General features: G+C 38.0%; 1 protein-coding gene across 1 annotated transcript in view; it reads right to left on the bottom strand.

Moving 5' to 3' along the window:
• The window catches only part of RORB (RAR related orphan receptor B), a 388,079-nt gene extending 372,838 nt beyond the window's left edge, over positions 1–15,241 (bottom strand). The window contains exons 1-2 of the mRNA XM_086685016.1: positions 14,887–15,241; positions 9,657–9,773 (exon numbers count right to left, since the gene is read on the bottom strand). The gene's annotated coding sequence lies outside the window, so the exon portion shown is untranslated. The remainder of the gene's footprint in view (positions 1–9,656; positions 9,774–14,886) is intronic.
• Between the last annotated feature and the right edge of the window lie 8,685 nt (positions 15,242–23,926).

The raw sequence follows: 23,926 nt of genomic DNA, 5'->3' as shown, positions 1-23,926 counted from the left end.
TGAGCTGTCAGCATAGAGCCTGAGGCGGGGCTTGAACTTGTGAACCAAGAGATCATGACTTGAGCTGAAGTCAGATGCTTAGCCGACTGAGCCACCGAGGTACCCCCCAAAATATTTTTTAATACTAGTATTATAATGGTATTTTGCTATGCTTGTAATGGACATTAGAGGACTCCAAGTCAAGTAATAAAGGCACCATTTAATTTTAGATTCATGGGATATAAACAAAGAAATTAATTAAAGAAAAACCTAATTAAACCAGTGTGTTGCAAATCCTCTCTCAATCTTTCTTGCCCTATCTTCCGTAAGCTTTATAAAGTGAAGTACGTGTACCAATGAAGATGTTTTCTGTAAGAACATATTACAGATTAGAACAACAAAACCATGCGATGATCGTGTTTTATTTTATAAGATTAGAGAAATATAATTTTTGTCACATTATTCTATCATATGTAGACTTAAGTATAAGCTATTAATGCTTTTTAAAAGTTTGTATCAAAATATTATTGTTAGAATTCAAGAGGGTAGCAAGATTATATTTTTGCCACTAATTATGCAAATGGACTCATAGGAAACAGCCTATGTAAAGTCAGGCATTCCATGGATTCACACTGACCTTCCTGCAAAAAATGTCAAGGGCTGAATACAAATACCTTCACTGCCCTGAAATTTGTCCCAGTCAAATCCTCTCTTTCAAACCCTGTACAATAGAAGCCTTGGGTCCCCACCAAGTCCTTGTTTACATATTTGAGCAGATTTTCTTTCCTTTCTTTCCCTTTTGAAAAATTGGCCCTGACTTTTGGCATCCATGTTGCCCAACCCTGTGCAGAGGCTGGTCATCCTTCTGCTCGGAAAACAGTGAGGATTATAGTTTGTACAGAAAATGCCAGACATACCACTAAATTCTCAAGCATAAGATGACTATGGATCATCTTCATTAACTACATCACAGGGCTAATTCTCCCTCATCAGAAAGGAAAATCTTTTCGACTAAGCGTTAGCAGTTTCTGGATACTTACTTAGGTTGATTAATATCTGAAAGACTGACTGTAGGGAAAACCACCATAATCAAGAGCAGAAATTGCAAACTGATGGCAGGTAGGTAGGCTCCGATAGGCTAGAAGTTGTGTTTTGGCCACATCCCAATGCTGGGTTTTGCCTTTATTAATTGCTTACATCAAAAACAAAACACAAAATGGGCGCCTGGATAGTTCAGTTGGTAGATCATGCTACTCTTGATCTTGGGATTCTGAGTTCAAGCCCTGCTTTGGGTATGGAACTCAAAACTACCACTAGCGGGGTGCCTGGGTGGCTCAGTTGGTTAAGCATCCGACTTCCGCTCAGGTCATGATCTCGCGGTCTGTGAGTTTAAGCCCCGCATCGGGTTCTGTGCTGACAGCTCGGAGCCTGGAGCCTGCTTCGGATTCTGTGTCGCCCTCTCTCTCTGCCCCTCCCCCCCCCGCCCCCCCCGCTCATGCTCTGTCTCTCTCTCAAAAATAAATAAAACATTTAAAAAAAAAAAAAACAAAAGAAAACAAAAACCACCACAAAAACAGCAACAACAACAAACCAAGCCAGGATATTTTATATAAAAGGTCCAGATGTAAGTGTCTCTTCAGAAAACAGAAGCTCCTCCAACACTGGACCTACATTGCCTTCATTCAGCTCTAAGTGCCCAGGGTCTGCACATGAGGCACGTGTTCATCTCTGAGAGACAGCCATATTCCCATCTCTCAGTTGTCTTGTCAGACCTGCTTCTCTCTTTGGCATGAGAGACCTGCCTCTGTAGCACTGGGATTTGTGATCCTCTAACCCAAGTTATTCTTGTTCTAAGTGTGGTCTTAGAACCATTATATCAGAGTCACCTGGTATGCTCACTAAGCTTGAAGATTTGTGGGCCTCAAATTTTTGGGCCTTTACTGAATCTGAATCTTTGTTATGGTGGGAAATCTACATGTTAACAAGTTCTCCAGAGGCACCTGAGATAATGCAAAATCTGCAAACTGCTCACAGAGCTCACTGGGTATTTTCTAGAGGTAGATATGTGAGTCATTTGGTGATTTCCCTTACAAACTGCAAGGCCCAGATCCCTGACCCAATACCCGTCTCTTCCCTTCTGCACTGTTTGAATTTCTAAACTCAGAAAAAAGATCGTTTCTCTAAATATAGTATTTAAACCAAGAAGGTATTAAACATACTTTCCCCCTAAGTGTTCTCTGTTGGTATAGAAGACACGTGAATTTGCTGAATTATTCGACAAAACAGGATCTAGAAAAGGTGGAGTTGCTGAGCATTTCCCTGTGCATTCCTGGAACTCATTTCTCTCTCTCTCTCTCTCTCTCTCTCTCTCTCTCTCTTTTTTTCCTAATCAGACTATATTTGCATGGTATCTTTCCCTACTGGGAAATCAGTGTGCTTGCCTGTCTTATAATTTTAGAGCAAGTCTAGATTAGCTAACTGCTAAGTTTCTTGCAAGTTACAGGAGTCCTGTATCTTTGGTTATTTTGTTCTTTTTCCTTCATCTAACAAGATTACATGCTAGAAAAAACTTTGCTTCCCACGTGGAACTGGACTTTTTAAAAACTAGATACTGAAGGTTATATAATTTATCATGTTTCTTGTTTCACCTGGGTGATCAAGAATTTCAAAACCCAATTTAAATCAAATGTAGGAACTGTAGAGATCTCTATGGCTGGAGTATTTGCATTTTAGTTTCAAGGTTTGGGATCATTTCTTGTGATACTGTTGAACTTGATTCTGAAAATTATTTTTCATGTATTATGATTAAGTATACTAAGGTCAATTCAAAAGACTTTGAATTAAACTGGGTGTCCAAATACTAAAACAAAACAAGACAAAAACCACAAAAACCCAACACACACATACACACACACACACATGCATAATAAAACAAAACAAAAATAACAAAAACAGAACACTAACCTAAGAAGCCTGATTTTCTTCCAATAAATATAAGTTCATAGACTAAGGTACACCATTATAACTAGTTTTAACTCATTCTTTTTTTTTTTTTTTAATGCCAACTGATCACCATTTCAAATAAATATATTTTTAAAATAGAAGTTCAATTTAAATACGTAACATACAGTGTGTTGATAAATGCACTTATTCATTTAACACATAGCCATAATCAGAAAACAAAAAACAAAATATTTCCATCATCCCAGAAAGCTCCTTCATGATCTTTCCCAGTTAATCTCCAGCCCCTAGAAACAATCACTGCTTTAATTCTGTTAAAAGAAAAAAATTCAACTGAGTGAATTCTAAAGATCTTATTGGCTTACTCAATGATTCATGAATCAGACAGCATTCATCTAGCAGATAGAAGAAAGCTCAGAGGAGCCATATATAATGAAAGACTTTTGCCGGCAGAAAGGAGCAGGAAGAAGGAAGTTGTATTAGACAAAAAAACAAAAAACAAACAAAAAAACCCACAACAGGTTGGCTACACAAGGTCACTTTCCTTTAGGAGATAGTAGAAGTCTATCGGGCACATAACCTCAGTAGCACTGATCAGGCAATTCCTGATGGAGTTTTTAAAGATTCCATATCTGAAAGAACTTAATACTGTAATTAAGTTAGGTTTCAGTTTGGTGACATGGGCTTAGCATAAACAGTTTCATTTTGGAGCTGTTGTCTTGCTTTTAACAATTCCCTCCTTTTGATCAGATTCTCAGCTTAACTGAGAGAGGAGATAAAAATTTAAGGCATTAGTGCTACCCCCAGTGACTGCTCTGAAGTTCTCACACCGTTGTTTGTTTTTCCTGATTCTCTGTGTGATATTCACAGGTCATGATGTATTTTCACTTAATTTCTTTATGGCATTCACAGGTCATAACATTGGGTTCCCATTTGGATCGATTTTTTTTGATGTTCTAGTCTTAGGGACACCAATTGCTTGGTGATTAGCAGCTTCAAGCATGCACTTAAAGCTTTTAAGAGAATAAAGAACATCAAGGAGATTACTATGATTATTATAATGAACCGGATAATTCCCAATATCTAGAGTGCCCTTCAGAGACATGATGCCCAAGACCCAAACCAATCAGAATCAGGAAGTCAGAGAAAGACCACATTGAAAGAGTCACTTTCTTAAGCCAACTGGCTTGTTCAATGATCTTATGTATCTGAGTCTCAGTGTCCCCAGAGGTGTCCATATGAGTGCAGCAAATGGTGTTGGCCATAGCACAAGCACCTCCTTGTTCTGCTAAAAGACAACCAATGGCTATGCTATAATCAAGAACAATTTTGGCCAGAGTCTAGGTATTTTTCCTTCAGCAGCAGATTCTACAATACTTTCAAGAGTTGCAGATAGAGGGGTGCCTAGGTGGCTCAGTCAAAGTCCGACTTTGACTTAGGTCATGATCTCACAGTTCCTGGGTTTGAGCCCCGCGTCAGACTCTGCTAACAGCCTTGCTTATGCTCTGTCTCTCTCTCTCTCAAAAATAAATAAACATTAAGAAAATGAAAAAAAAAAAAAAGAGTTACAGAGAGGTTACTGGTCACAGCCTCATTTGACAGGGGTGTGGGGATCTGCCAGGGAAAACAAAGTTTGAATCCTGAATGTCTCCTGGTAGTTCCTGTTTGAGACTGTGGCTTGGGACTGGAAAGCTGACAGCCATGGAGGCCAGTGAAATGGAATGGTCTGTAGGCTACACAGGTGGTTTGATTCTGGTTAACCTTACCTTGTGTCCCTTTCTTTGCATAGAGCCTGCCTGCAAGTTTCTCTGGGTAACCAGAGATAGGGCAATGGACCCAGAGAACTAGGGAACCTGACACAATAGAGAGGGAGCTGAGTTTGTGCTACAGAGACTGAAATGTTCAAAATGAGGGGGAAGTTTGTGACAGTCAGAACTACAGTCACCAGAACCATAGCAAATCCAACAATCATTTGGAGCCTGGATCACTCCTGTTTGCACTGTCTTGAGATACATTTTCATTACGTGTCCAGGCCAGAGCAGGGAAAAAAGGGAAACAAAAGATCATAAAGACATTCACGGTATACAAATTGGGGAAAGGATAATCAAAGAGGGAAGAAGAGGAGCACCTGTGTAGCTCGGTCAGTTGGCTCAGGTCATGATCTCACACATGGGTTCAAGCCCCATGTCGAGCTCTGCACTGTCAGCTGCTTGGGATTCTCTCTCTTCCTCAGTCTCTCTTCCACCCTCCCCATCTCTCAAAATAAATACATACATACATACATACATACATACAAACATGAAAGAAGGAATCAAAAGAAATGTTCTTGATCCAATGTCTTGGCAGGAACCAGTCTACCCTGCTGTTGGATAGTTCTCTTACTAGTCAATATGATTTGAGGTCTCCAGATTCTTTCACAGAACTAGATGCAGGTGGAGTCTTCTTTAGTTGTAAAATATGCACCCAAGGTTTGGCACCTTGTAGTTTGGCAGAGGGGTCAGTGGTCAAGTATCACTTGGTAAGGTCCTTTCCACAAATCTCACTGTTGCAAAGCCATTAGAGTAAAACGATAACTATTTATGGGGCGCCTGGGTGGCGCAGTCGGTTAAGCGTCCGACTTCAGCCAGGTCACGATCTCACGGTCCGTGAGTTAGAGCCCCGCGTCGGGCTCTGGGCTGATGGCTCGGAGCCTGGAGCCTGTTTCCGATTCTGTGTCTCCCTCTCTCTCTGCCCTTCCCCCATTCATGCTCTGTCTCTCTCTGTCTCAAAAATAAATTAAAAACAACAACAACAACAACAACAACAACAACAAAAAAAAAACGATAACTATTTATAAATGACAAAAGACTTATGCCCATGGTTAAATATCCTGGGAATTTACTATAATGAAATTGACAAGGAAATTTGGTTATTTCTGTGACATACAACATTTTTAAAAAATGTTTATTTATTTTTCAGAGGGAGTGACAGAGAGACAGACTGCAAGTGGGGGAGGGGCAGAGAGAAGGGGAGACACAGAATCCGAAGCAGGCTCCAAGCTCTGAGCTGTCAGCACAGAGCCAGACGTGGGACTCGAACTCACGAACCGCGAGATCATGACCTGAGCCGAAGTCAGAACCTTAACTGACTGAGCCACTCAGGTGCCCCAACATTTTTTTTTTTTTATAAATGTTTCTATTTATTTTTGAGAGAGAGAGAGAGAGAGAGAGAGAGAGAGAGCATGCATGAGTGGGGAGGGGCAGTGGGAGAGGGGGACAGAGGATCTGAAGCTGGCTCCTCGATGACAGCAAAGAACCTGATGGAGTGCTTGAACTCACTAACAATAAGATTGTGACCTGAGCTGAAACCAAGAGTTGGATGCTTAACCAACTGAGCCACCCAGGCTCCCCTGTGACATACAACATTTTAAGGTCATAACTAAAATTATGACTGGTAACATTATGCCAGGACATTTCAGGTTTATGGGAATTGTATATAATTTCTGGGACATTTATATTAAGTGTTTTGAGGATCTTTTTGCATGACCCTTTGGGAAATCTCAAAGTTACTTTGAGGTAAAAAAAACTTTATATAGAATTTGATTTGGGGAAGTCGTCAAAACATCCTAAGGTCTGAACGTTTGAATAAATAGGATCATAGATCATTATGAAAAAAAAAAAAAAACTTAATTATCTATTTGATCAAAGTGACAATAGAAGATATTAAAGTCAAATACAAAAAATTACATCATTGTGAGCAAAACTTAACTCTCTCAATATTGAGAAGACTGGGTTTTCTTAAGTAATCAAAGACCTGATGAAGACAATGTGAAACACAGTAAATTATTTTGCTAAAACACAAAATCTTTGCTATCTCGGTGAATTACCCACAAGGTAAAGAAGCTTTTATAATGTCTTATCTAAAGCAGACCAAAAGTCTAAGAAAATTTCGTCCTTTTAGTAGACACAAAGCCAAATTCTAATTTTGCATCAGTGTCCTTTTGATATTAAAACTCATTAAAACAATAGCAACAACAAAAAACAAACTTAAATCCATTCCAATTTTAGCCAGTTTGACTACACATAATATTCCCTTCCCCAGGTTGCTTTTCCATAAACCTTTACAAATTTTTTATATCCATTCAGATTGGGTCCCTTTTTTTTTTTTTTTTTTTTTAAATTCTGGAACAACCAATAATTTTATTTTCCATTACACAGCTGTTTCCTTTCACCCTTATTATTTCTAAGCAGTTTTAATTATATGTATCAATTAGAATTCTTAACCCTTCGAATCCTTAATTCCAAGAGAAAACTAAGAAGTAAGCAATTGTGACTGTCTTTTACACTATCATTCTGTGGACTGACAAACTTATTTCATAATTTCTAGAAGCATATTCTTCTTCATAGTAAAGTTTTCAATGTGACACAAAATATGTTTTAATAGACCCAAATATCTTTACTTCCTCTGTAAATGGAAGCCACAGTAGGTAAATCTATGTTCAGTAATTAATGTTTCAGTCAGTGTTTTATATTATTTGGAAATGATCTAGACATTCAATGAATATCCATTATTTAACTTATCGCAGCGTAACTTTAAGATTCTGGGTTGCCAACAATTTTGGAAGCTATTTAAGTAGATACACCATAAAACATAACCATTGCTGAAAAGTTCACCTAAAAACTGTTATCTCACTTGTATCTATCTAAATTGCTTGTATTTAAATATTCAGATTGTGCATGAAAATTTCACAAAAAAGGTAGGCATATACTAAGTTATTCTTCTTGCTGACAAATTTTGTAACGGAGATAATACAAACTTATTAAACCCAAGTAAATTAAAAGTTGTAGTTTTACAATATATCTAATGCTGACAACTGTGAAGACATACCTATTTTAATTAAGCCAATAAACTGAAACTAGCATTTATTTACCAAAGATTATCCCAGATCACATGAACCTGAAAACCATCTGGGTCAATTTCATTACTCTGAGAGTCTGAAAATACTTAATTTGCTAAGTGCTTATTTTTCTTTTAGCCAACTAAAAAGAGCTCCTTTATAATTTGATTTTGACCATACCATCCAGAGGTAGAAAAATATCACATATCTATAATGTACATACATAACAGATGTGTCTATACAGATAGACACAAACAGAGATTTATAACTTTTGTTTTTAAAGTTTTAGCCATGTGTCAGGTATAATAATACAAAACTCAACAATTTATAAATGATACTTAAATCCAAATTGTGTTTCTGGCATTTGGAATAAGTTAAAGTTATCTGCTCAGATGGCTAAAGCTTTTTGTTAATATTTGTTTTTTTTCTTAATTTTTTTTTTTAACGTTTATTTATTTTTGAGACAGAGAGAGACAGAGCATGAATGGGGGATGGTCAGAGAGAGAGGGAGACACAGAATTCGAAACAGGCTCCAGGCTCTGAGCTGTCAGCACAGAGCCTGACGCAGGGCTCGAACTCATGGACTGCGAGATCATGACCTGAGCTGAAGTCGGAGGCTTAACCGACTGAGCCACCCAGGCGCCCCATCTTTTTGTTAATATTTGTGACAAGACATTTAAGATTTTTCATTTATTTATTTTCCAAAACACGCCCCCTGCTTTTTTTTTTTTTTTTTTTTTTTTTTTGCCCTCTGATAAGAATTACCTCCTTGAAGTTTGCACTTCAAAGACGATGGCCTAGATGAGAGTTCCTGGACAGAAGTGGTTAGAATATTCACATCTCAAAGTCTTAGTGAAAGAATGCAAGTTCTTCCAAGAGGGAATTCCATTTTCCAAGACCAGAGTTTTAGAATACTCACAAGACTTTTGAGACAAATAGGGGACGTTTGGGGATTAGTAAAAGGGATAGGTGGACTTCGAACTGCTTCTGGAGCTGTATTTTTGTTCTCATAAAGACTCAGTTTATAAGATGCGGACCATTGTTCTTAAGTCCTCAAGGAACTTAAATGGCACCATAGGCTGATCCATTCATCCAACTACATTACCCTCTTTATATCAGGCAGAAGATCTTCAACAAAAATGGAAGTCAAAAGATTCCTATATTCTAGATTTAGAGCTGTTTGTCTTTGGAATATTTTTCTTTCCCTTTGGGTATAGACTTCCATGTTGCTTAGGAGTAAAGGCCCCAAAAATAGTTCCTATGAGGCTCTAAATATCCAATTTAGATATTGGATATTGGAATTTAGATATTGGCTTCCAATTTGGCCAACTTCTGGTCATAGAGATACTAAAGAAAATCCTTTCAAATATCTTGTCAGGTTCATCCAGAACAAACAGCAAATATTTTTGGCAGTATTGAACAACTCCTAGGACTCAAGAAGCTTCTCCAAAGACAGTGCTAAGGATACTATTCTCCTGAGATCCAGAGCCACTCCCAAAGACAGCCCAAAGGAAAAAAGATAATTCTCTTGAAAATGCAACAGCTGGTAGGATCCTATCTCTAAATGGTATAACAACACACATTTCTCTCCAGCCATATTTTTCGTGCCCCTGATCTGATGGTCGTCAAGCCAAATTCCCAGGGTTCCGCGTGGAACTGTTTGCCAGCTCCAGCTGACCTGCTAGGTCTTGGACTGGAATCTGGACTAATTTAGGATTAAGGGCTAGTGATCTGTTAAGGTCTTTTGTTGGTCTAGGTTGACACGTTAACCCTGGACTCAAAAGCCAATTTGATCAGAAGCTCAATGTAAAGAGAGCAGAGCTCAGATGTGAGAACTTACCCACAGCCCTCAGAAACTGGAAGAAAACTCAAGGGGTCTGCAGGTAATGATGTCTGTGTTTCTCCTTGTCCCTGAAGCTGTCAGATGTCTTCTTCAAGTCCCATCACTGCCATGAGACTGTTAAAGAAACAGAATTCAAGTAGATTTGAGTAAATGTTAAAGATCTCCTTGGCTTTATTCCATGATTCAAGAATTGGGCAGCATCCAATCTAGCACATAGAAAGGAGCTCTGAGGGCCGTGCGTGGGTGGCTCAGTTGGTTAAGCGTCTGACTCCTGATTTCAGCTCAGGTCATGATTGCTTAGTTCATGAGATTAAGCCCCACATCGGGCTCCCTGCTGATAGCATGGAGCTGCTTGAGATACTCTCTCTCTCTCCCCCCTCTTCCCCTGTCCCACTTGTGCTCTCTCCCTCTCAAAATAAATAAACATTAAAAAAAAAAAAGGAGCTCTGGGGAGCTGTACAAAATGAAAGACTTGCCGGCAGAAAGAAGTGGAACAAGGAAGTAATACTAGGCAAAAAAGCAGATGAGTTACTGTAAGGTCACTTTCCTTTAGAAGATGGTAGGAGTGTCTCAGACAGATTATCCATCTATAGCTGACCAGGCAATTCCTGATTGATGGTTTAAGATTCCATTCCTTTGACACCTTGATCTCAGACTCTACCCTCCAGAATTGTGAGAAAATAAATTTGTTTTTTAAGTCAAGTCAGTCTCAGTTTGGTGATGTGGGGCTTAGTATAAACAACTCCCTTTTTGGCCTGTTCTTCTGGTTTTTCACATTCTTATCATAGCTTAATTTCACCTATTGTAACTCTTCATATAGGTGGAATCATAAAGTACGCACTGTTTTACAAAAGGCTTTTTCTTTTCACTTTTTTTTGGTGCATAGACATATTCTGATAATCTAGGCTTACTGTATCAGTTTTGGTAAACTGATTTTTTAAAAAAATTCTATTTCATAAAAATTGCTAAATTTATTAGCATAAAGTATTCATGATATAATCTTTTAAAGGTCTATAAAATCTATAGTTACAACCCTTCATTCAATCCTGGTATAGGAAATCTGTGCTTTTGTTTTCTCTTTTCCTTGATGAATATTATGAAGGTTTATATCAATTTTATTAGCCCTTTTAAGGAATCAATTGCTGACCACACTGATTTTCAATATTATTTGTTTGTTATTTAATGGACCCCTGTTTTATTTTTAATTACAGGTATTTCCCTCTAACGATGCTTTAGCTGCACTAGATGCTTCAGCTGCATCAACTGTATTATTCTCATAGCTTTTGTCTTTATCATAGCTATTTTCCTGGATTTCCTGATCAAATATTTCATTCTCTGGCTTTAATTGTTTAATTTAAAACACATGATGTGGTGATGCTTTCAAGATACAGGCAAATAGCTCTTTTAAAATGATCTGAAACACTTCTTGCATTTTTCTGATAAAGATTTCTTTGCAAGAAAATGATCACATTTTTTCCCACCGAATTAAAATGAAAACTGTGCATTTGAAAATAACAAGTCACTAAGTTACATGCAAACTTTTTGAACCATGAATCTTTTTGAACTCGTGAATCTTGAGATTAAGACCTGAGCTGAAGTCAGATGCTTAACTGACTGAGCCACCCAGGTGCCCCAAATGTAAGGCACTTTTTGTTTTCAAACTTTATCTTCAATTATTTCATAGTTATTGTTCAACATCTTGTGATTCACTGCTCCTTTGTAGAATAAACAAGAACATGTTTAATGCGGGCAAAGTAATTTCTTATACTATTTGAGAACTCCTCACTAAAGGTATTAACTACTCTTTTCCACCTCTCTGCATTTTAGAGCTTATCTGTTTGAACATTTAAACGTAAATCTCTCAAGAGAAGCAACCAGTCACTATTTAGTGAGTACCAATAGAGTCAAGGCCAGTAATAAAGAATATGTCCTTGCATATCAATGAGGTGATCCAAGTTCTCAAATTTCTCCCTTTTCTCTACCTTCTCCTTCTCTTCTTTTCTTCCTCTTCCTTCAACTAAATTCCTATTTCTTAAATGGAAAAGAGTGCACTTTCCCACAGAGAATATACATATGAAAAAAAGGCACACAGAAGTTTTCATTTTTGCATAATTGAATTGGGACAAGGATAGAAAGCAATGTTAAGGTCAATGCTGTTGCTTTAGTAACACATAGTATCCCTATGCACATCCTGCCACAAGGACCAGGAAAAATGGATACTATGTGGCAGTTATGCAGTTACCACTCCAGATGCCGGAAGTTGAACAAAGTGCATTTGGGAGAGAAAGAAAGGGAATTCTGTTCATTCAAACCAAAGTGGAGTAAAACCTGGAAGAGGTCATTGGAGGTATGTTAAAAGAAACAAAGAAAGAAGAAAGAAAGAAAGAAAGAAAGAAAGAAAGAAAGAAAGAAAGAAAGAAAGAAAGAAAATGTTAATATAGGAAAACAATGAGAACACATCTGAGGGAAGAAATTTGAGAGGAGGAAATACTAATAGTTAACAAACAAGAAAAGATGCATACCTACAAAGGATGTAAGGATAATGAATATTTAAATCGTATATCATTCCATACCCATCAGATTAGCAAAAAGTAAAATGCCTAAAAGTAAAGCATTGATGAGAACGTGGAATTTCATACACTATTGGTGGGAGTGTAAAACAATACAATTACTTTGTAAAGCAATTTTGCTGCATTTATTATGCTGGATACTTCCTGGTTATCCCTCCAGATCCAATGTCTTTCTTTGCTCAGCATTTTGCCCTAGGAGGTAGACCTTATATGAACAGTCTCCCAGGTTCTTTGGCTTCCTGATGGGTTCAGTGGAAGATTGGAAGACGAGAGGGAAGTGAGTTCATGGTATTTATTTTGTTGCTCTTCTCACATGTTTTTGTTGCATTCTATCCCTTATACCAAAGATCCTGTCATAGAACTCTCCATGGAGTTACATTTTCTTGATCCTTCTCACTGCTTCCTCCCTTTGCTATTTAAGCCTTAAGAGTAGTATCTGCTCTTGCTAATCCCAGAGTATTGCACTATTTCCTATGTCCCTAAACTCTAAAAATGCATATTAAATAGTTTTTTTTTTTCTTTACATTCCCCATAAAGTGTCCACTTTGAATGTGTCATCTGATTTTTGCTAGGATCCCAAAGGATATCTCTGGTGAAGTTTAATAGGTATATACTTATGATACAGCAATAACAATTATTAGGTATATATATATCCTTGAGATACTCCTGTGCATTAGCTCAATGTTATACATGAATATTTATTGAAACATTGTTTGTATCAAAAAAGCAATCTAAGTGTCTAAAAACAGAAAAATAGATGAATACTTTTAAGTATAATAATACAATGTAGCATTACTCAGCAGTGAAAAGGGAAAAAAAGTATAGTAACAATGTACTAACATGGATAAAACTGAAAAGTATAATTTCGAGTAGGTAAAGTTAAGTTTGAGAAGTATATGGACAGAAAGAAGCCAGGTATATAAAAACTAATACCTATATAATGACATTTTTTGTTTAACAACTATATATATATTTCCTTAAATATACATACAAATAAAAACATAGGAATATAATAGTAATAAAAGTATACATCAGTATGATAAACTAAAATTAAGGGCAGTGGTTATCTCTAGGAAAGAATGGGATTGTTTAGAGATGCATAGAGGTCTTCAGTTCAGTTGAAATTTTAATGTTTTATTTTTTGAGACGGTAGAGGATGCTTGAGTTACTTGACTTGACCTGTTTTGTCCCTGCTTTTGCCCCCACAGACAATGTTATTACAGTTTTCTAAAATCCTGCTTAATTACCTAAGGAAAAGGCCACCTGGTGATATTCTATATACCCTTTTGTAACATCTGTGCAGTTTTGGTTAGAGTGGAAATCCTTCATCTTTCAGCTATTTGTTCTGGACGTTAAACTTGGGAAGAACAAGTACGGATTTAAGTGAGAGCCCCACTGCCAACTTCTTCCTTGAATACAGCTGGGGACATTTTTACTGTTGCATGAGACATGATACCAAGAGACTGATAAGGGCACTCCATGAGGACAAATGTCTCCACTGCTCTCATCTTTCAGGAAATGCCCTGGCGTTCATTACAGGATTATTATGGACATGGCAGAGGGATCTGAAAAAAAACCCAAAACTTTGCAATATGAAGAAGGGATATAAATTCTACATAAACTTCATCCAAATGGACTCTTTAATTTATCATGTGCTATCTCCCAAGACACAGATTGGTTGCATGAGATCCTTAAGAACTTTTTTTAACCTTTTTTTTTCAAGAGAGCAAGAGGGCACTAGTGAGGGAGGGGAAGAGATAGAGATAGAGATAGAGACAGAGACAGAGATAGAGAGAGAGGGAGAGAGAGAGAGAGAGAGAGAGAGAGAGAGAGAGAATCCCATAAGGGGCAGAGAAGAGAAAGAAGGAGAGAGAGGAAAGAGGGGCTCACCTGAAGCTGGGCTCCTGTTCACCAGAAGCTGAGCTCAAGCTCACCCAACGCAGGGCTTGAGCTCACCCAGTGGATGTGGGACTTGATCTCCTGAACCATGAGATCATGACCTGAGCTGAAGTCAGATGTTTAACAACTGAGCCGCCCAGGTGCTCCAATCATTTTTTTTTTTTTTTTTAATTGTTAAAAGAGACACCAGGAAGGGATGAAGTATCTGTATGGTATTAGCGTATTACATCACATAGTAAAATGTTTATTCTTTTTGGTAGCATTGGAATATATACGTATCTTGCCTGAGTTTGAGTCTGTACTCTGCAGGAAGGTAGAAGGCATATTCAGGGGCAGTGAGTGGTACAAATGAAGTAAAAGATGATTAAAAAATATTTGTTATATTTGATACCAGTTTATGAAGGATCTTAAGTAAGCTACCAAGAACTTTAAGTAAGTTGCTGACCTTCTCTGTGCCTCAATTCCCTCATTTGTGAAATGTAAAAAAATAACACCAACATCACAGAGTTGCTGTTAGGGTTATATAAGCATTTAGATGAAACTCTAGACACGCAACCAGCATGTAACTCAGAAACTGCACTCCTAGGCATTTATCCTAGAGAAATGGCAGCTTAGGTTCACTAAAACTCATACACAAATGCTCATAGAAACGTTATCCATAATAGCCCCAAAGTAAAACAATCTTGTTATTATTCTGGTACGGGCGAGGCCAACAGCTCAGGAGGTGGCTGCCACTGAAAAGAGAGTTTGTTACTCACACTTCCCAAGAAGAGGAGGCATACACTGCCTTGCCATAGTGCCTTTGCAGGTTCATCATCAGGTCATATTGGGAGGGAGGCCCCCTGCACCCAGGAGGATATTCAGGTGGTTAGACCGTCCACGGCCCCCAGGGCGGCTGAACAGGCACATACTGCGCACGCGTGTTCCCAGGGTTCCGAGCCCGGATCTCCAACAGTTCAAAGGTTGTGAGAGACAAAACTGGTGAGGCTGGTGTGGACCCAAGGATCTAACTAATTCCAAGCCATACCCTCACCAACGCAGCCTGTTCACCCCGAAGGTAGATCTGGGGAGAGCTTGAACATCTAGCCTCCTCCGCTAGGCAGGGCGGAGCTGCTGTCGGGAATCCTCCAGTAGAGACGCGTGGGAGGCACGGTTGATCCAGGCGGTGGCGCAGCCTGGAGCCTCGAGCCGGAAGTGCATTGCGCATGCGGTTCCGCTCAGTGTTCTGGAACCAGGGGGATTATGGACCAGCGGGGACCCGTATTTGTCCAGGACCCGGGTCGGAAGTGCACTGGTCACGGTTCCCTGCTCTTGGGGGAAGTCAGGCGTCTGCTGCTTTGTACACCCGCACTGCGCAGAGGCTTGTAATCCGCGTGAAGCCGCCTCTTGCGGGAACTCGGAGGCTTTGCTTGTTGGGACCTGTTGTCTTGGCTTGAGAGACAGTGGGAGCCTGGATTCCTGTGGCAGGCCAGATCAGCAGCATGGCCAAATGGGGACTGCCTGTCGCCGCTTGTGCACAGCAGGATGGCATCGTATTTGTGCGGGTGGGAGCCCTCCGACAGGAAGATAATCCAGGTGGTTTGGCCGGGCCATGGATCCAAAGGCCTGGAGGGCCCACGCTGACCGAGGCCTGCTGAATGGGTGAGTACTTTGTATGTGTGTGCTGTGCTGTTCAGGGTAGCCAGCGAGGTGGGACAGTTCAAAGGTCATGAGAGGCAGGATCTCTGACTCAGTCTCCCCTGGGTTTGTCATGAGGCAAAGTGAATGGGAGGCAAATGAGCAAGGCTTTGTTGCGGTTCTTGCAGGAAGCAACAAGAAAGTCAGTGCAAACAGGTTTAGGATTGGGTTGATTTGAATAATTTCAGCAGGTTCTGGGACCTAGGGGCTGTCCTGAGTTGCCTGGTACCTGGCCCTGGGGTGATTAGAGCAGGGGGAATATTGGTTTGGAGTGTAAGGGCCTGATACAGGAAGTGTCCACGTGGGAGTATGGGCAGATAGGTAGATGTTCACTATCTCTAGGAATTGATTAGCCTTAGAGGGTGGGGAGAAGTTTCCCCAGGATCCATAAGGCCCCAGATGTCAAAACATCATAATAAAAAGACATGTTCAATACAAACTCACATCGTTCAATGAACTGTGGTAAACCTGTACCATGGGATACTTCTCAGTAACAAAAAGGAAGAAACTATCAATGCATGAACAAATTGGATGAATTCCACTTAAACAGGATGGGGTGTTGGTGATGTTGATGGAATGTGTTTGGCTATAAAAGGGCAACTCTTGTGATGGAAAGACACCTTGGCTATATCAATGTCGATATCCTAGTTGTGACATCATACTATAATTTTTCAGGATGTTACCATTGTGGGCAACTGGATAATGGGTAATAGGAACTTTCTTTATTTTATACGACTGCATGTGCATCTATAATAATCTCAAAAGTAAGTAAAGATAAAAAGCCTGGCACATAGAACTTACCAAATATTAGTTATTTTTCAGATTATTTGCTTTATGATATTAGTAAATTTGTTACTGAATGCATTAGAGTCCATTGAGTCATTAATTCAAACATTAATTTAGCAATATTTACTGATGCTTGCACATGTAAGGTCTCATACGATAGCGGTATAAAGACAAGACTCCTGCTCTTATGTTACCTAATACAAACAAGAAAAGAAGGATGTGATAATTATTATAATGGGAAACATAGTGGAGTACTTTAAAGCAAGGTTTAGAGCCAGGAAGACCTTTAGAATCTTCTAAACTCCTACCTGCATTTTCTCAAACAAGTTACTTGTTTATTTCTCTTGCTTTGTCTGCAAAATAAATGACAATGAAAATAATTTATCCTTTTAATATTTTTGAAGTTTAAATGAGATAATATAGTACTTTCACTTTGAATAAATATCATTTTGCACCTATGACCTGGCTCTGTAGGAGATAATGGGGATAGGGCAGCACTTAAGAAAATGACATCATTCTTCATGAAGTCTTGTGGGGTCTTTGAATACTCAGAGAGAATTACTAAGGAAATGAATGCTTTCACTGCAAGATTGGGGGCTTTTTCTTGGACTCAAAAACAGTGATACATCTCTATTTTGAGATAAATGTAAGGACCTAATGTTTACTGCTCGATATGCTGCAAAATGCTTTCTCTGTATATTACTAAAAATGTGTGCATAAGCTAAAGTATATACTTCTGTTACAATTTCATTAATGTTAGTGTATACTTGGTTTTTATAGGCAGCAGTCCATATGAAATCACTTAGCAAATGATCAAGAAATAATAGCATGCAAATGAGTGAAAGAGATATACAATATATAGGGGTAGAAGTGATTTCTTTCAGAAAAAAAGCTTTTTGAAGGAAATAGAATTTGAATTGGACTTTAAAAGAATAGATAATATTCTAAGCATCATTCAGATCACATCTATTGAAGAAATTTAGCACACATCGTGTCCTCAAAATAAAAGGCTTTATGCACTTAAAAAATAATTTGTTCTTTTTTTAAAGATAAAACAGTTTGATTCTTCTTTAGACATTAAACAATTAAATTGTTTAGAAAAACAATAATTTTGTCTAAACACATTGTATGAAGTATTGTACTATTCGGTGATGATGCGATGATCTTTAAGGTCGAGGCTGCAAGCACTGATGTTAACCACTCTATTTTTCTCAGTAGTATTTTCCCAGAAAACAGCAGTTCAAACAGTCACTGTTTAGCATTATCCATTGTAAGATTGGAGGCTGATTGTATCTTTGCTCTGAAGCAACTTAACTGTTAACTCCCTAAAGGAAAGCTTCAGAATTTGTGTAAAGTATTATGCAAAATGATTGGAAGGCATTTTAATTGTTAAACCTAGAAGGTAGCTGTAAATTTCTTCTTGAGGATGAAGGCTCTTCTCATTAGCTTTACAGTTAGCATTACCCAGGTCTGAGTTCTTTCCCGTTCGAAACACAAAAATGCTTTGAAAGTACGTTTAAAGTTCTAACTCCCCAAACTCTTTAGTTTCCTTTTATATATCACATGTGTTTATAGAATATTTATTGAATGTCCTCTTGTGCCTGTCCAAGGCTATAATGCGGTTGATAGCAAGTTGAGAAGCAAGGCTGCTCTTAAAATTCTCAACACACTAGATACAAAAAAGAAATGTGTCACAGAGGGAACTTAGGAACCTAGGAGGGAAAGATTTGAGGATTTGACAATAGATGAGTTCCCCTGAAGCGACGACCACCCCCCAATTTAACACTCAATTACCAGTTCTGCATGGGGCTTGGCCTTCTGGAGTTTCTGATAAAGATGCTGAGAAATGATTATTTTCAGCTTTGCGGTAATACAAAAATCTATTAAATATCAGATGCAAACACAAAAGTCCTTTGAATCAACCTTTTTTTTATTTCTCACTTGGTGTGTGATTTGCTTGAGTCTTTTTTTAATTAAATTTCTACTTCAAAAAAAGATACTTCTTCTTGGAAAACATTTTTGGAAACAGTTTTTGTCTCTGGGGAAAGGTAATAAGTTTTTGTATTCGATCAGGTACTTAAAAATAGAAGGTGAATAACTGTTTTCTTGGCAGATTATCTTTGAAAGCTACTTAGAAAACATATCTATCAATATTGTGCATGTAATAATCGTATTATATATACTTACCATACATTGTTACAATGATTTGTTTCTATTTTTTAAGTTACTTTCATTGATGTCTATTTAGGTAATTTAAAAAAGATACATTATTTAGAAGAGGTTCTGTTGTAATTATTGGGAAGTATGTTTTTTACAGTATACAAACTATACGGGATGTCCTGACATGTCCTGACATATTATGAAATATTTTTTAGGGATTGTTTTATTCAAACCTTTATTTATTTAGATGTCTTCAGTTCAAATAAAGAACTAGAAAGTGAACCCCACCCCCACCCCCCGCCCCCCGAGTCTTAATTGAACATCTGGGGCTTGTGGAATGCTGAGAACAGAGTTAAGGTTAAGAACGTGAAAATTGTAAGTCTGCTACTCATATTTGCTGTTGATCTATTATTTAAAATAGTTCTGTAACAGCTGCATTCTGCCTACCTGAATGGGCAGGAAGGGTGCTGTATTTATACAGAAGCAAACCCCTGCATGTGACATAGTGTAAAAAGAGAATGTACGAAGCTTTCTTCACATGACACAAACATCTTTTCTCCTTATTTGAAAGAAGAGAAACTTCTCTATGTGAAGTCTGAATTGTCACAAAGTTCTGTTTTACCTTTAAGTTACAGAGTTTTAAAACGCCATCATCATAATTAATAATAACATGATAATGATAATGATAATAATAAAGATCTCATCCTGGCAAATGTAGACAAACATATCTATATTATTTTTAACAATAAAAACAAACAACAAACAAAAAATAAGCCCCTCACTGTGAGGTAGGCATTTTCGTATATGTTTTAGAAGCGAGGAAACGGAGACGAAGAAAACTGAAGTAATTTGCACAAAATCACAGCGTGCTGAGTAGTAAAGATCTGGATCCAAAGCCCTCGCCCAGCCCACAAAGCCTGTTGCCTGCCCTGTTGGGAGTCCTTGGCAAAATTGTGGAACCCTTTCCGCTTTCTCAGACCAGAACCTAAAAACACCTTGTGCGTCGCCGACACACTGTTGAAGTGGCTCCCACACGCACAGAAGGATGGACGAGCTGCCTCCCAGCCAGGTGGGGTCCGGTTGCCACCTGTTCAGTTCAGGCGATGGAGGGAAGGGTGGGAATGATCGGACTGGTAGAAACCTGGGCCCCTTCCTTATCTGCAGTCCTATTGTCTCAGATCATTTACATTCATGGCGCACTCCAGGACTCCCGTCTCAGCAAACTGCCAGGGCTCTGCTGTGGGAATCTCCTTGGTGTGCAGGCTCAGAAGAAGCCCCTGGAAAATGGCTGCTGCCCCAGGTAGGAAGTTGACCCAAGTGAGTTCCTTGACTCTTGAGACAGGGGCTTGGTTATAAGAGGAAAGAGCGTTCTGAGACTTGAAACAGAGGAAGGAGAAAGTGAGTGAAATTGGATTTAAATGGAAATCTGATGTTCATTTGAATTTGTTCCAGTTATGCTTGGAATGCCTGATGCATTTGAATTTTCAAGTTTAGAACAGTATTATGTGAAAATGCCTCGATAATTCCAGAAAAGAATATGTCTAAGGGGAATGAGGAAGGAAAGGTGTCTTTTATTACTTTCAGCTTTTCCTTAAATCCATTTAATTATAACAGCAGCTTACATCTTTAATAGCTTTCCAGGGCACTTTGTGATATGTAACTTTATTTTATTCTCACGATAAACCGTCACTGTAGGCAACACAATTGGTATTTTCTCCATTTTGTTGATAATAAAAGTAAGAGGCAGAAAGATTATATAAATCTATTATTACTATTACTACTGATGGGGTAAGTCAAACAATAAAGTTGATTATTTTTAAAAAGTGTATCTATATCTATATATGTCTACAACTATGCCCACTTTATTTTAACTTAAAGATACAAATGTGCATTTTGACCGGGGGTAAGGTCATGTTTTTGGTGATTGAAGTCCTCTATAATTTATTTCTCTTTCATAAATTATCCCCATATTGAATCATCTATAATTTCCAGAGGTTTCTGTTTTTATTTTTGTTTTTGTTTTTTTTGTAGGGTCGGGGGGTTGTTAAGCATTTAAAAACATTTTTGAAAGCTATGGGTGCAGCTCTTTCTATATTTTTATAGTTAATTTAAAAATATTTTGTTGTCAAACCTGGCATCTTTTTTTTTGGAGCAGTTTGCCTTTACTGAGTCTTACTAAATACTTCAATCACATTTTCATCGTGACCCACTCTATTTTCAGATCCATAGTCCATAGCCATATGAAGCTTTAATCAAGTCGTATAATTATAACAAGGGAAACGGACATAAACAGTTTTGGCACAAAAGAGACAACTGATTCTTAAACATACAATGCGACGAGTGGGGGCAGAAGTGTGGAGGTGCACTTGTGAGTGGTCCACTCTCTGTGAGCATTCACTGTGCCAAAGAATGAAGATGTTTTCAGAGATGGAAAGACAAGCGTCCATTTATTTTGATTATGCATAGTTGAGGGAAGAACAATGGGGAAGAAGGGAACTTGAATGCAGGCAAAGATTTAGCTAACGTCTGTTCGTCATAATATCTACTTACTAAACCAGTATTTAGTAAGTAACAAGTGTGTGTCAGATACACAGTTCTAGGAGCTGTAGACTCTCTTATAAAGTAGAGGGGAGAAGGACATTAAATTAAATGTGTGAGTTGGTGAAGAGTGTATGGAAAAGATAGAGTGGGATTTGCGACAGAGATTGATTTTTCAGGCCTTCCTGAGAATTGGTGTTTCAGTAAAGATGTAGAAGAGGGGAGAGGGCGAATGCACCTCCTTGGCATTAATACAAACAAGATGTGATGCAGTTCAAAGGAGACAGTTTTTATGTAGGTAAGTCTGGGGATGGGTAGACCAGCTGGGGGAACAACAGGTGCAAAGGTTCTAAGTTGGAAGAACTGGGATATTTGAGGGATGACAGAGAAGGGTGGGAGAGGGGAAAGATAATAAATTGGACCAGAAAAATAATGAGGAGGAAGCGTAAGGGTGCTGTTGCAAAGCGTCGTCTGGCCTCTTATTAGGACTTTGGTTTTTACTTTGAGTCAAACAGAAAGACTTTGGAGGATTTGAGAAGATAGGGGACATGATCTGACAGGTGACAGATCATTCTGTGTGCTCAGCTGAGAATATTCCGAAGAAGAAGAACGAGAAAGAAAACAGGCAGACCAGTTGCTAGATTACTGCAATGTCCATGTGAGAGACACCATGGTGGGGTTGCAATTTTAAGCAATGGAATTAGCAGTGGAGGTAATTTTTTTTTTTTTTTTTTTTACATTATTGTTAAAAATAAAACAACAGGCTCAAAATGGAGTTGCTTATGCTAAACCTCAAGCCTCCAAATCAGGACCTAACTTCATTGCAGTTTTGGCTCTCTTGGAAATGGAAATTAAACCAATCAGAAACTTACCTGATCAGCCCAGGTTAGATAATATGCTTGATAGACTCCTGCCATCCCCTAAAGGAAAGTGACCTTTCATTAACCAACCTTTTTTTTTTTTTTTTTTGATCTAATGTAACTTCCTTGTTCTCTCTCCCTTCTGCCTATAAAAGTTTTTCATTTTGCACAGCTCCTCGGAGCAACTTTCTGTCTGCCAAATTGGATGCTATCAGATTCACAAATTGCTGAATAAAGTCTATAGGATATTTAGAATTTACTCAGTTGAGGTTTGTTTTTTAACCTCAAAATGTTTCATGTTTGCAGGGAAGATGAAGACAGAAAAATGAAAAACAGTAACGATATTTAAGGGTAGAGGATTATCTGAATGATGCATGCGTATAGTTAATATTATATAAAGTGCATATAATATGTAGAAAAAACTCATAATGGCATATTCAGTCAGGATATATGGTAGTGTTAAATAAATGTAGTAGGTCATAAAATAGACAAATTTTATTTTCACAAATACAAGATACAAATCTACGTTACATGTACATACAATACAAAAAATGATAGGAAGCATATAACATACACATGGATTATGGCTGTTTTAAAATGTTTTTAGTGTTGCTTTTCTTCATTTGCTTTTTTTCTACAATGAATATGCTTACAGATATTAGCTCATTTATTCCTTTGTTCAATCAGTTTTTTTTTTTTTTTTGAGTGGGGATTAAATTTAAAATTCTGCTGTTGGCTTTGAAAAAGATTTAGGAATGGGTGACACATAGTTCTTGTCATCAGTCTTTACAATTTTGTAGGTGGAGAGAAAGAAAAAAATGCCACTACACATTACCGATATATCAAAAAATTATACCAATGCAATTAGAGAAGCACACACAAAATGCTATGAGGGGTTATAAGGTGACAAATATTTACTTATTATTTTTTTTAATGTTTATTTATTCTTGAGAGAGAGAAACAGAGCGTGAGTGGGGGAGGGGCAGAGAGAAAGGGAGACACAGAGTCCAAAGCAGGCTCTGGGCTCTGAACTGTCAGCAGAGAGCCCGATGTGGGGCTCACACTCACAAACTGCGAGATCATGCCCTGAGCCAAAGTCAGACACTTAACTGACTGAGCCACCCAGGAGCCCCATGAGGTGACAGTATTTAGCTGTTGGTGGCATTTGAGTTGGGCTATGAAATATGGGAGGTGTTTTGACAATTTGTGGAATAGCATTCTTAGCTGAGAGAATAGAATTAGAATTATAGAACTAAGGATGTATATAACATGTTTGAGAAAATAAATTCTATATGGCTCAAGTGTAAAAGAAGTAGATTATTATGGTGTAAGGAAGTATATATGTAAAAGTATATATGTGTAATATAGTATAAAGACATATGGAGATATGGTAGAATAGAATCAGATGTGAAATATGGAAAACTTAATGTGATAGGAAATTATTGGTCATTGAAGAGGTGTATATATATGCTATGCTTATAGATGACACACATTTGCATAAAATATGCTTAGCCTGAATAAATTTATGTATATGTATTAACTAAAATCATTATTCAGGTTACTCGGGCTATTAATTTTAGACTTACGCCACAAAATTGATATTTATTGAGAAGAAAAATACCATTATGACTTCCCTTTCTTCCAGAAATATTTACTGATTTATTTTGAGCTCTGTTAATACAAATGTACTGTAAAAATGTATTTGTGGATTAAAATTTTTACTCTAAGCCCTCATGCACTGAATTTCTCCTAAGTAGCAGCTGGGCAAATCTGGTTT

This window comes from Puma concolor, chromosome D4, assembly GCF_028749965.1.
Source record: "Puma concolor isolate L17-30 chromosome D4, mPumCon1.1.hap2, whole genome shotgun sequence".
NCBI lineage: Eukaryota > Metazoa > Chordata > Mammalia > Carnivora > Felidae > Puma > Puma concolor.
The sequence above is the reverse complement of the archived record's forward strand: the minus strand, read 5'-3'. Positions and strand labels throughout refer to the sequence as shown.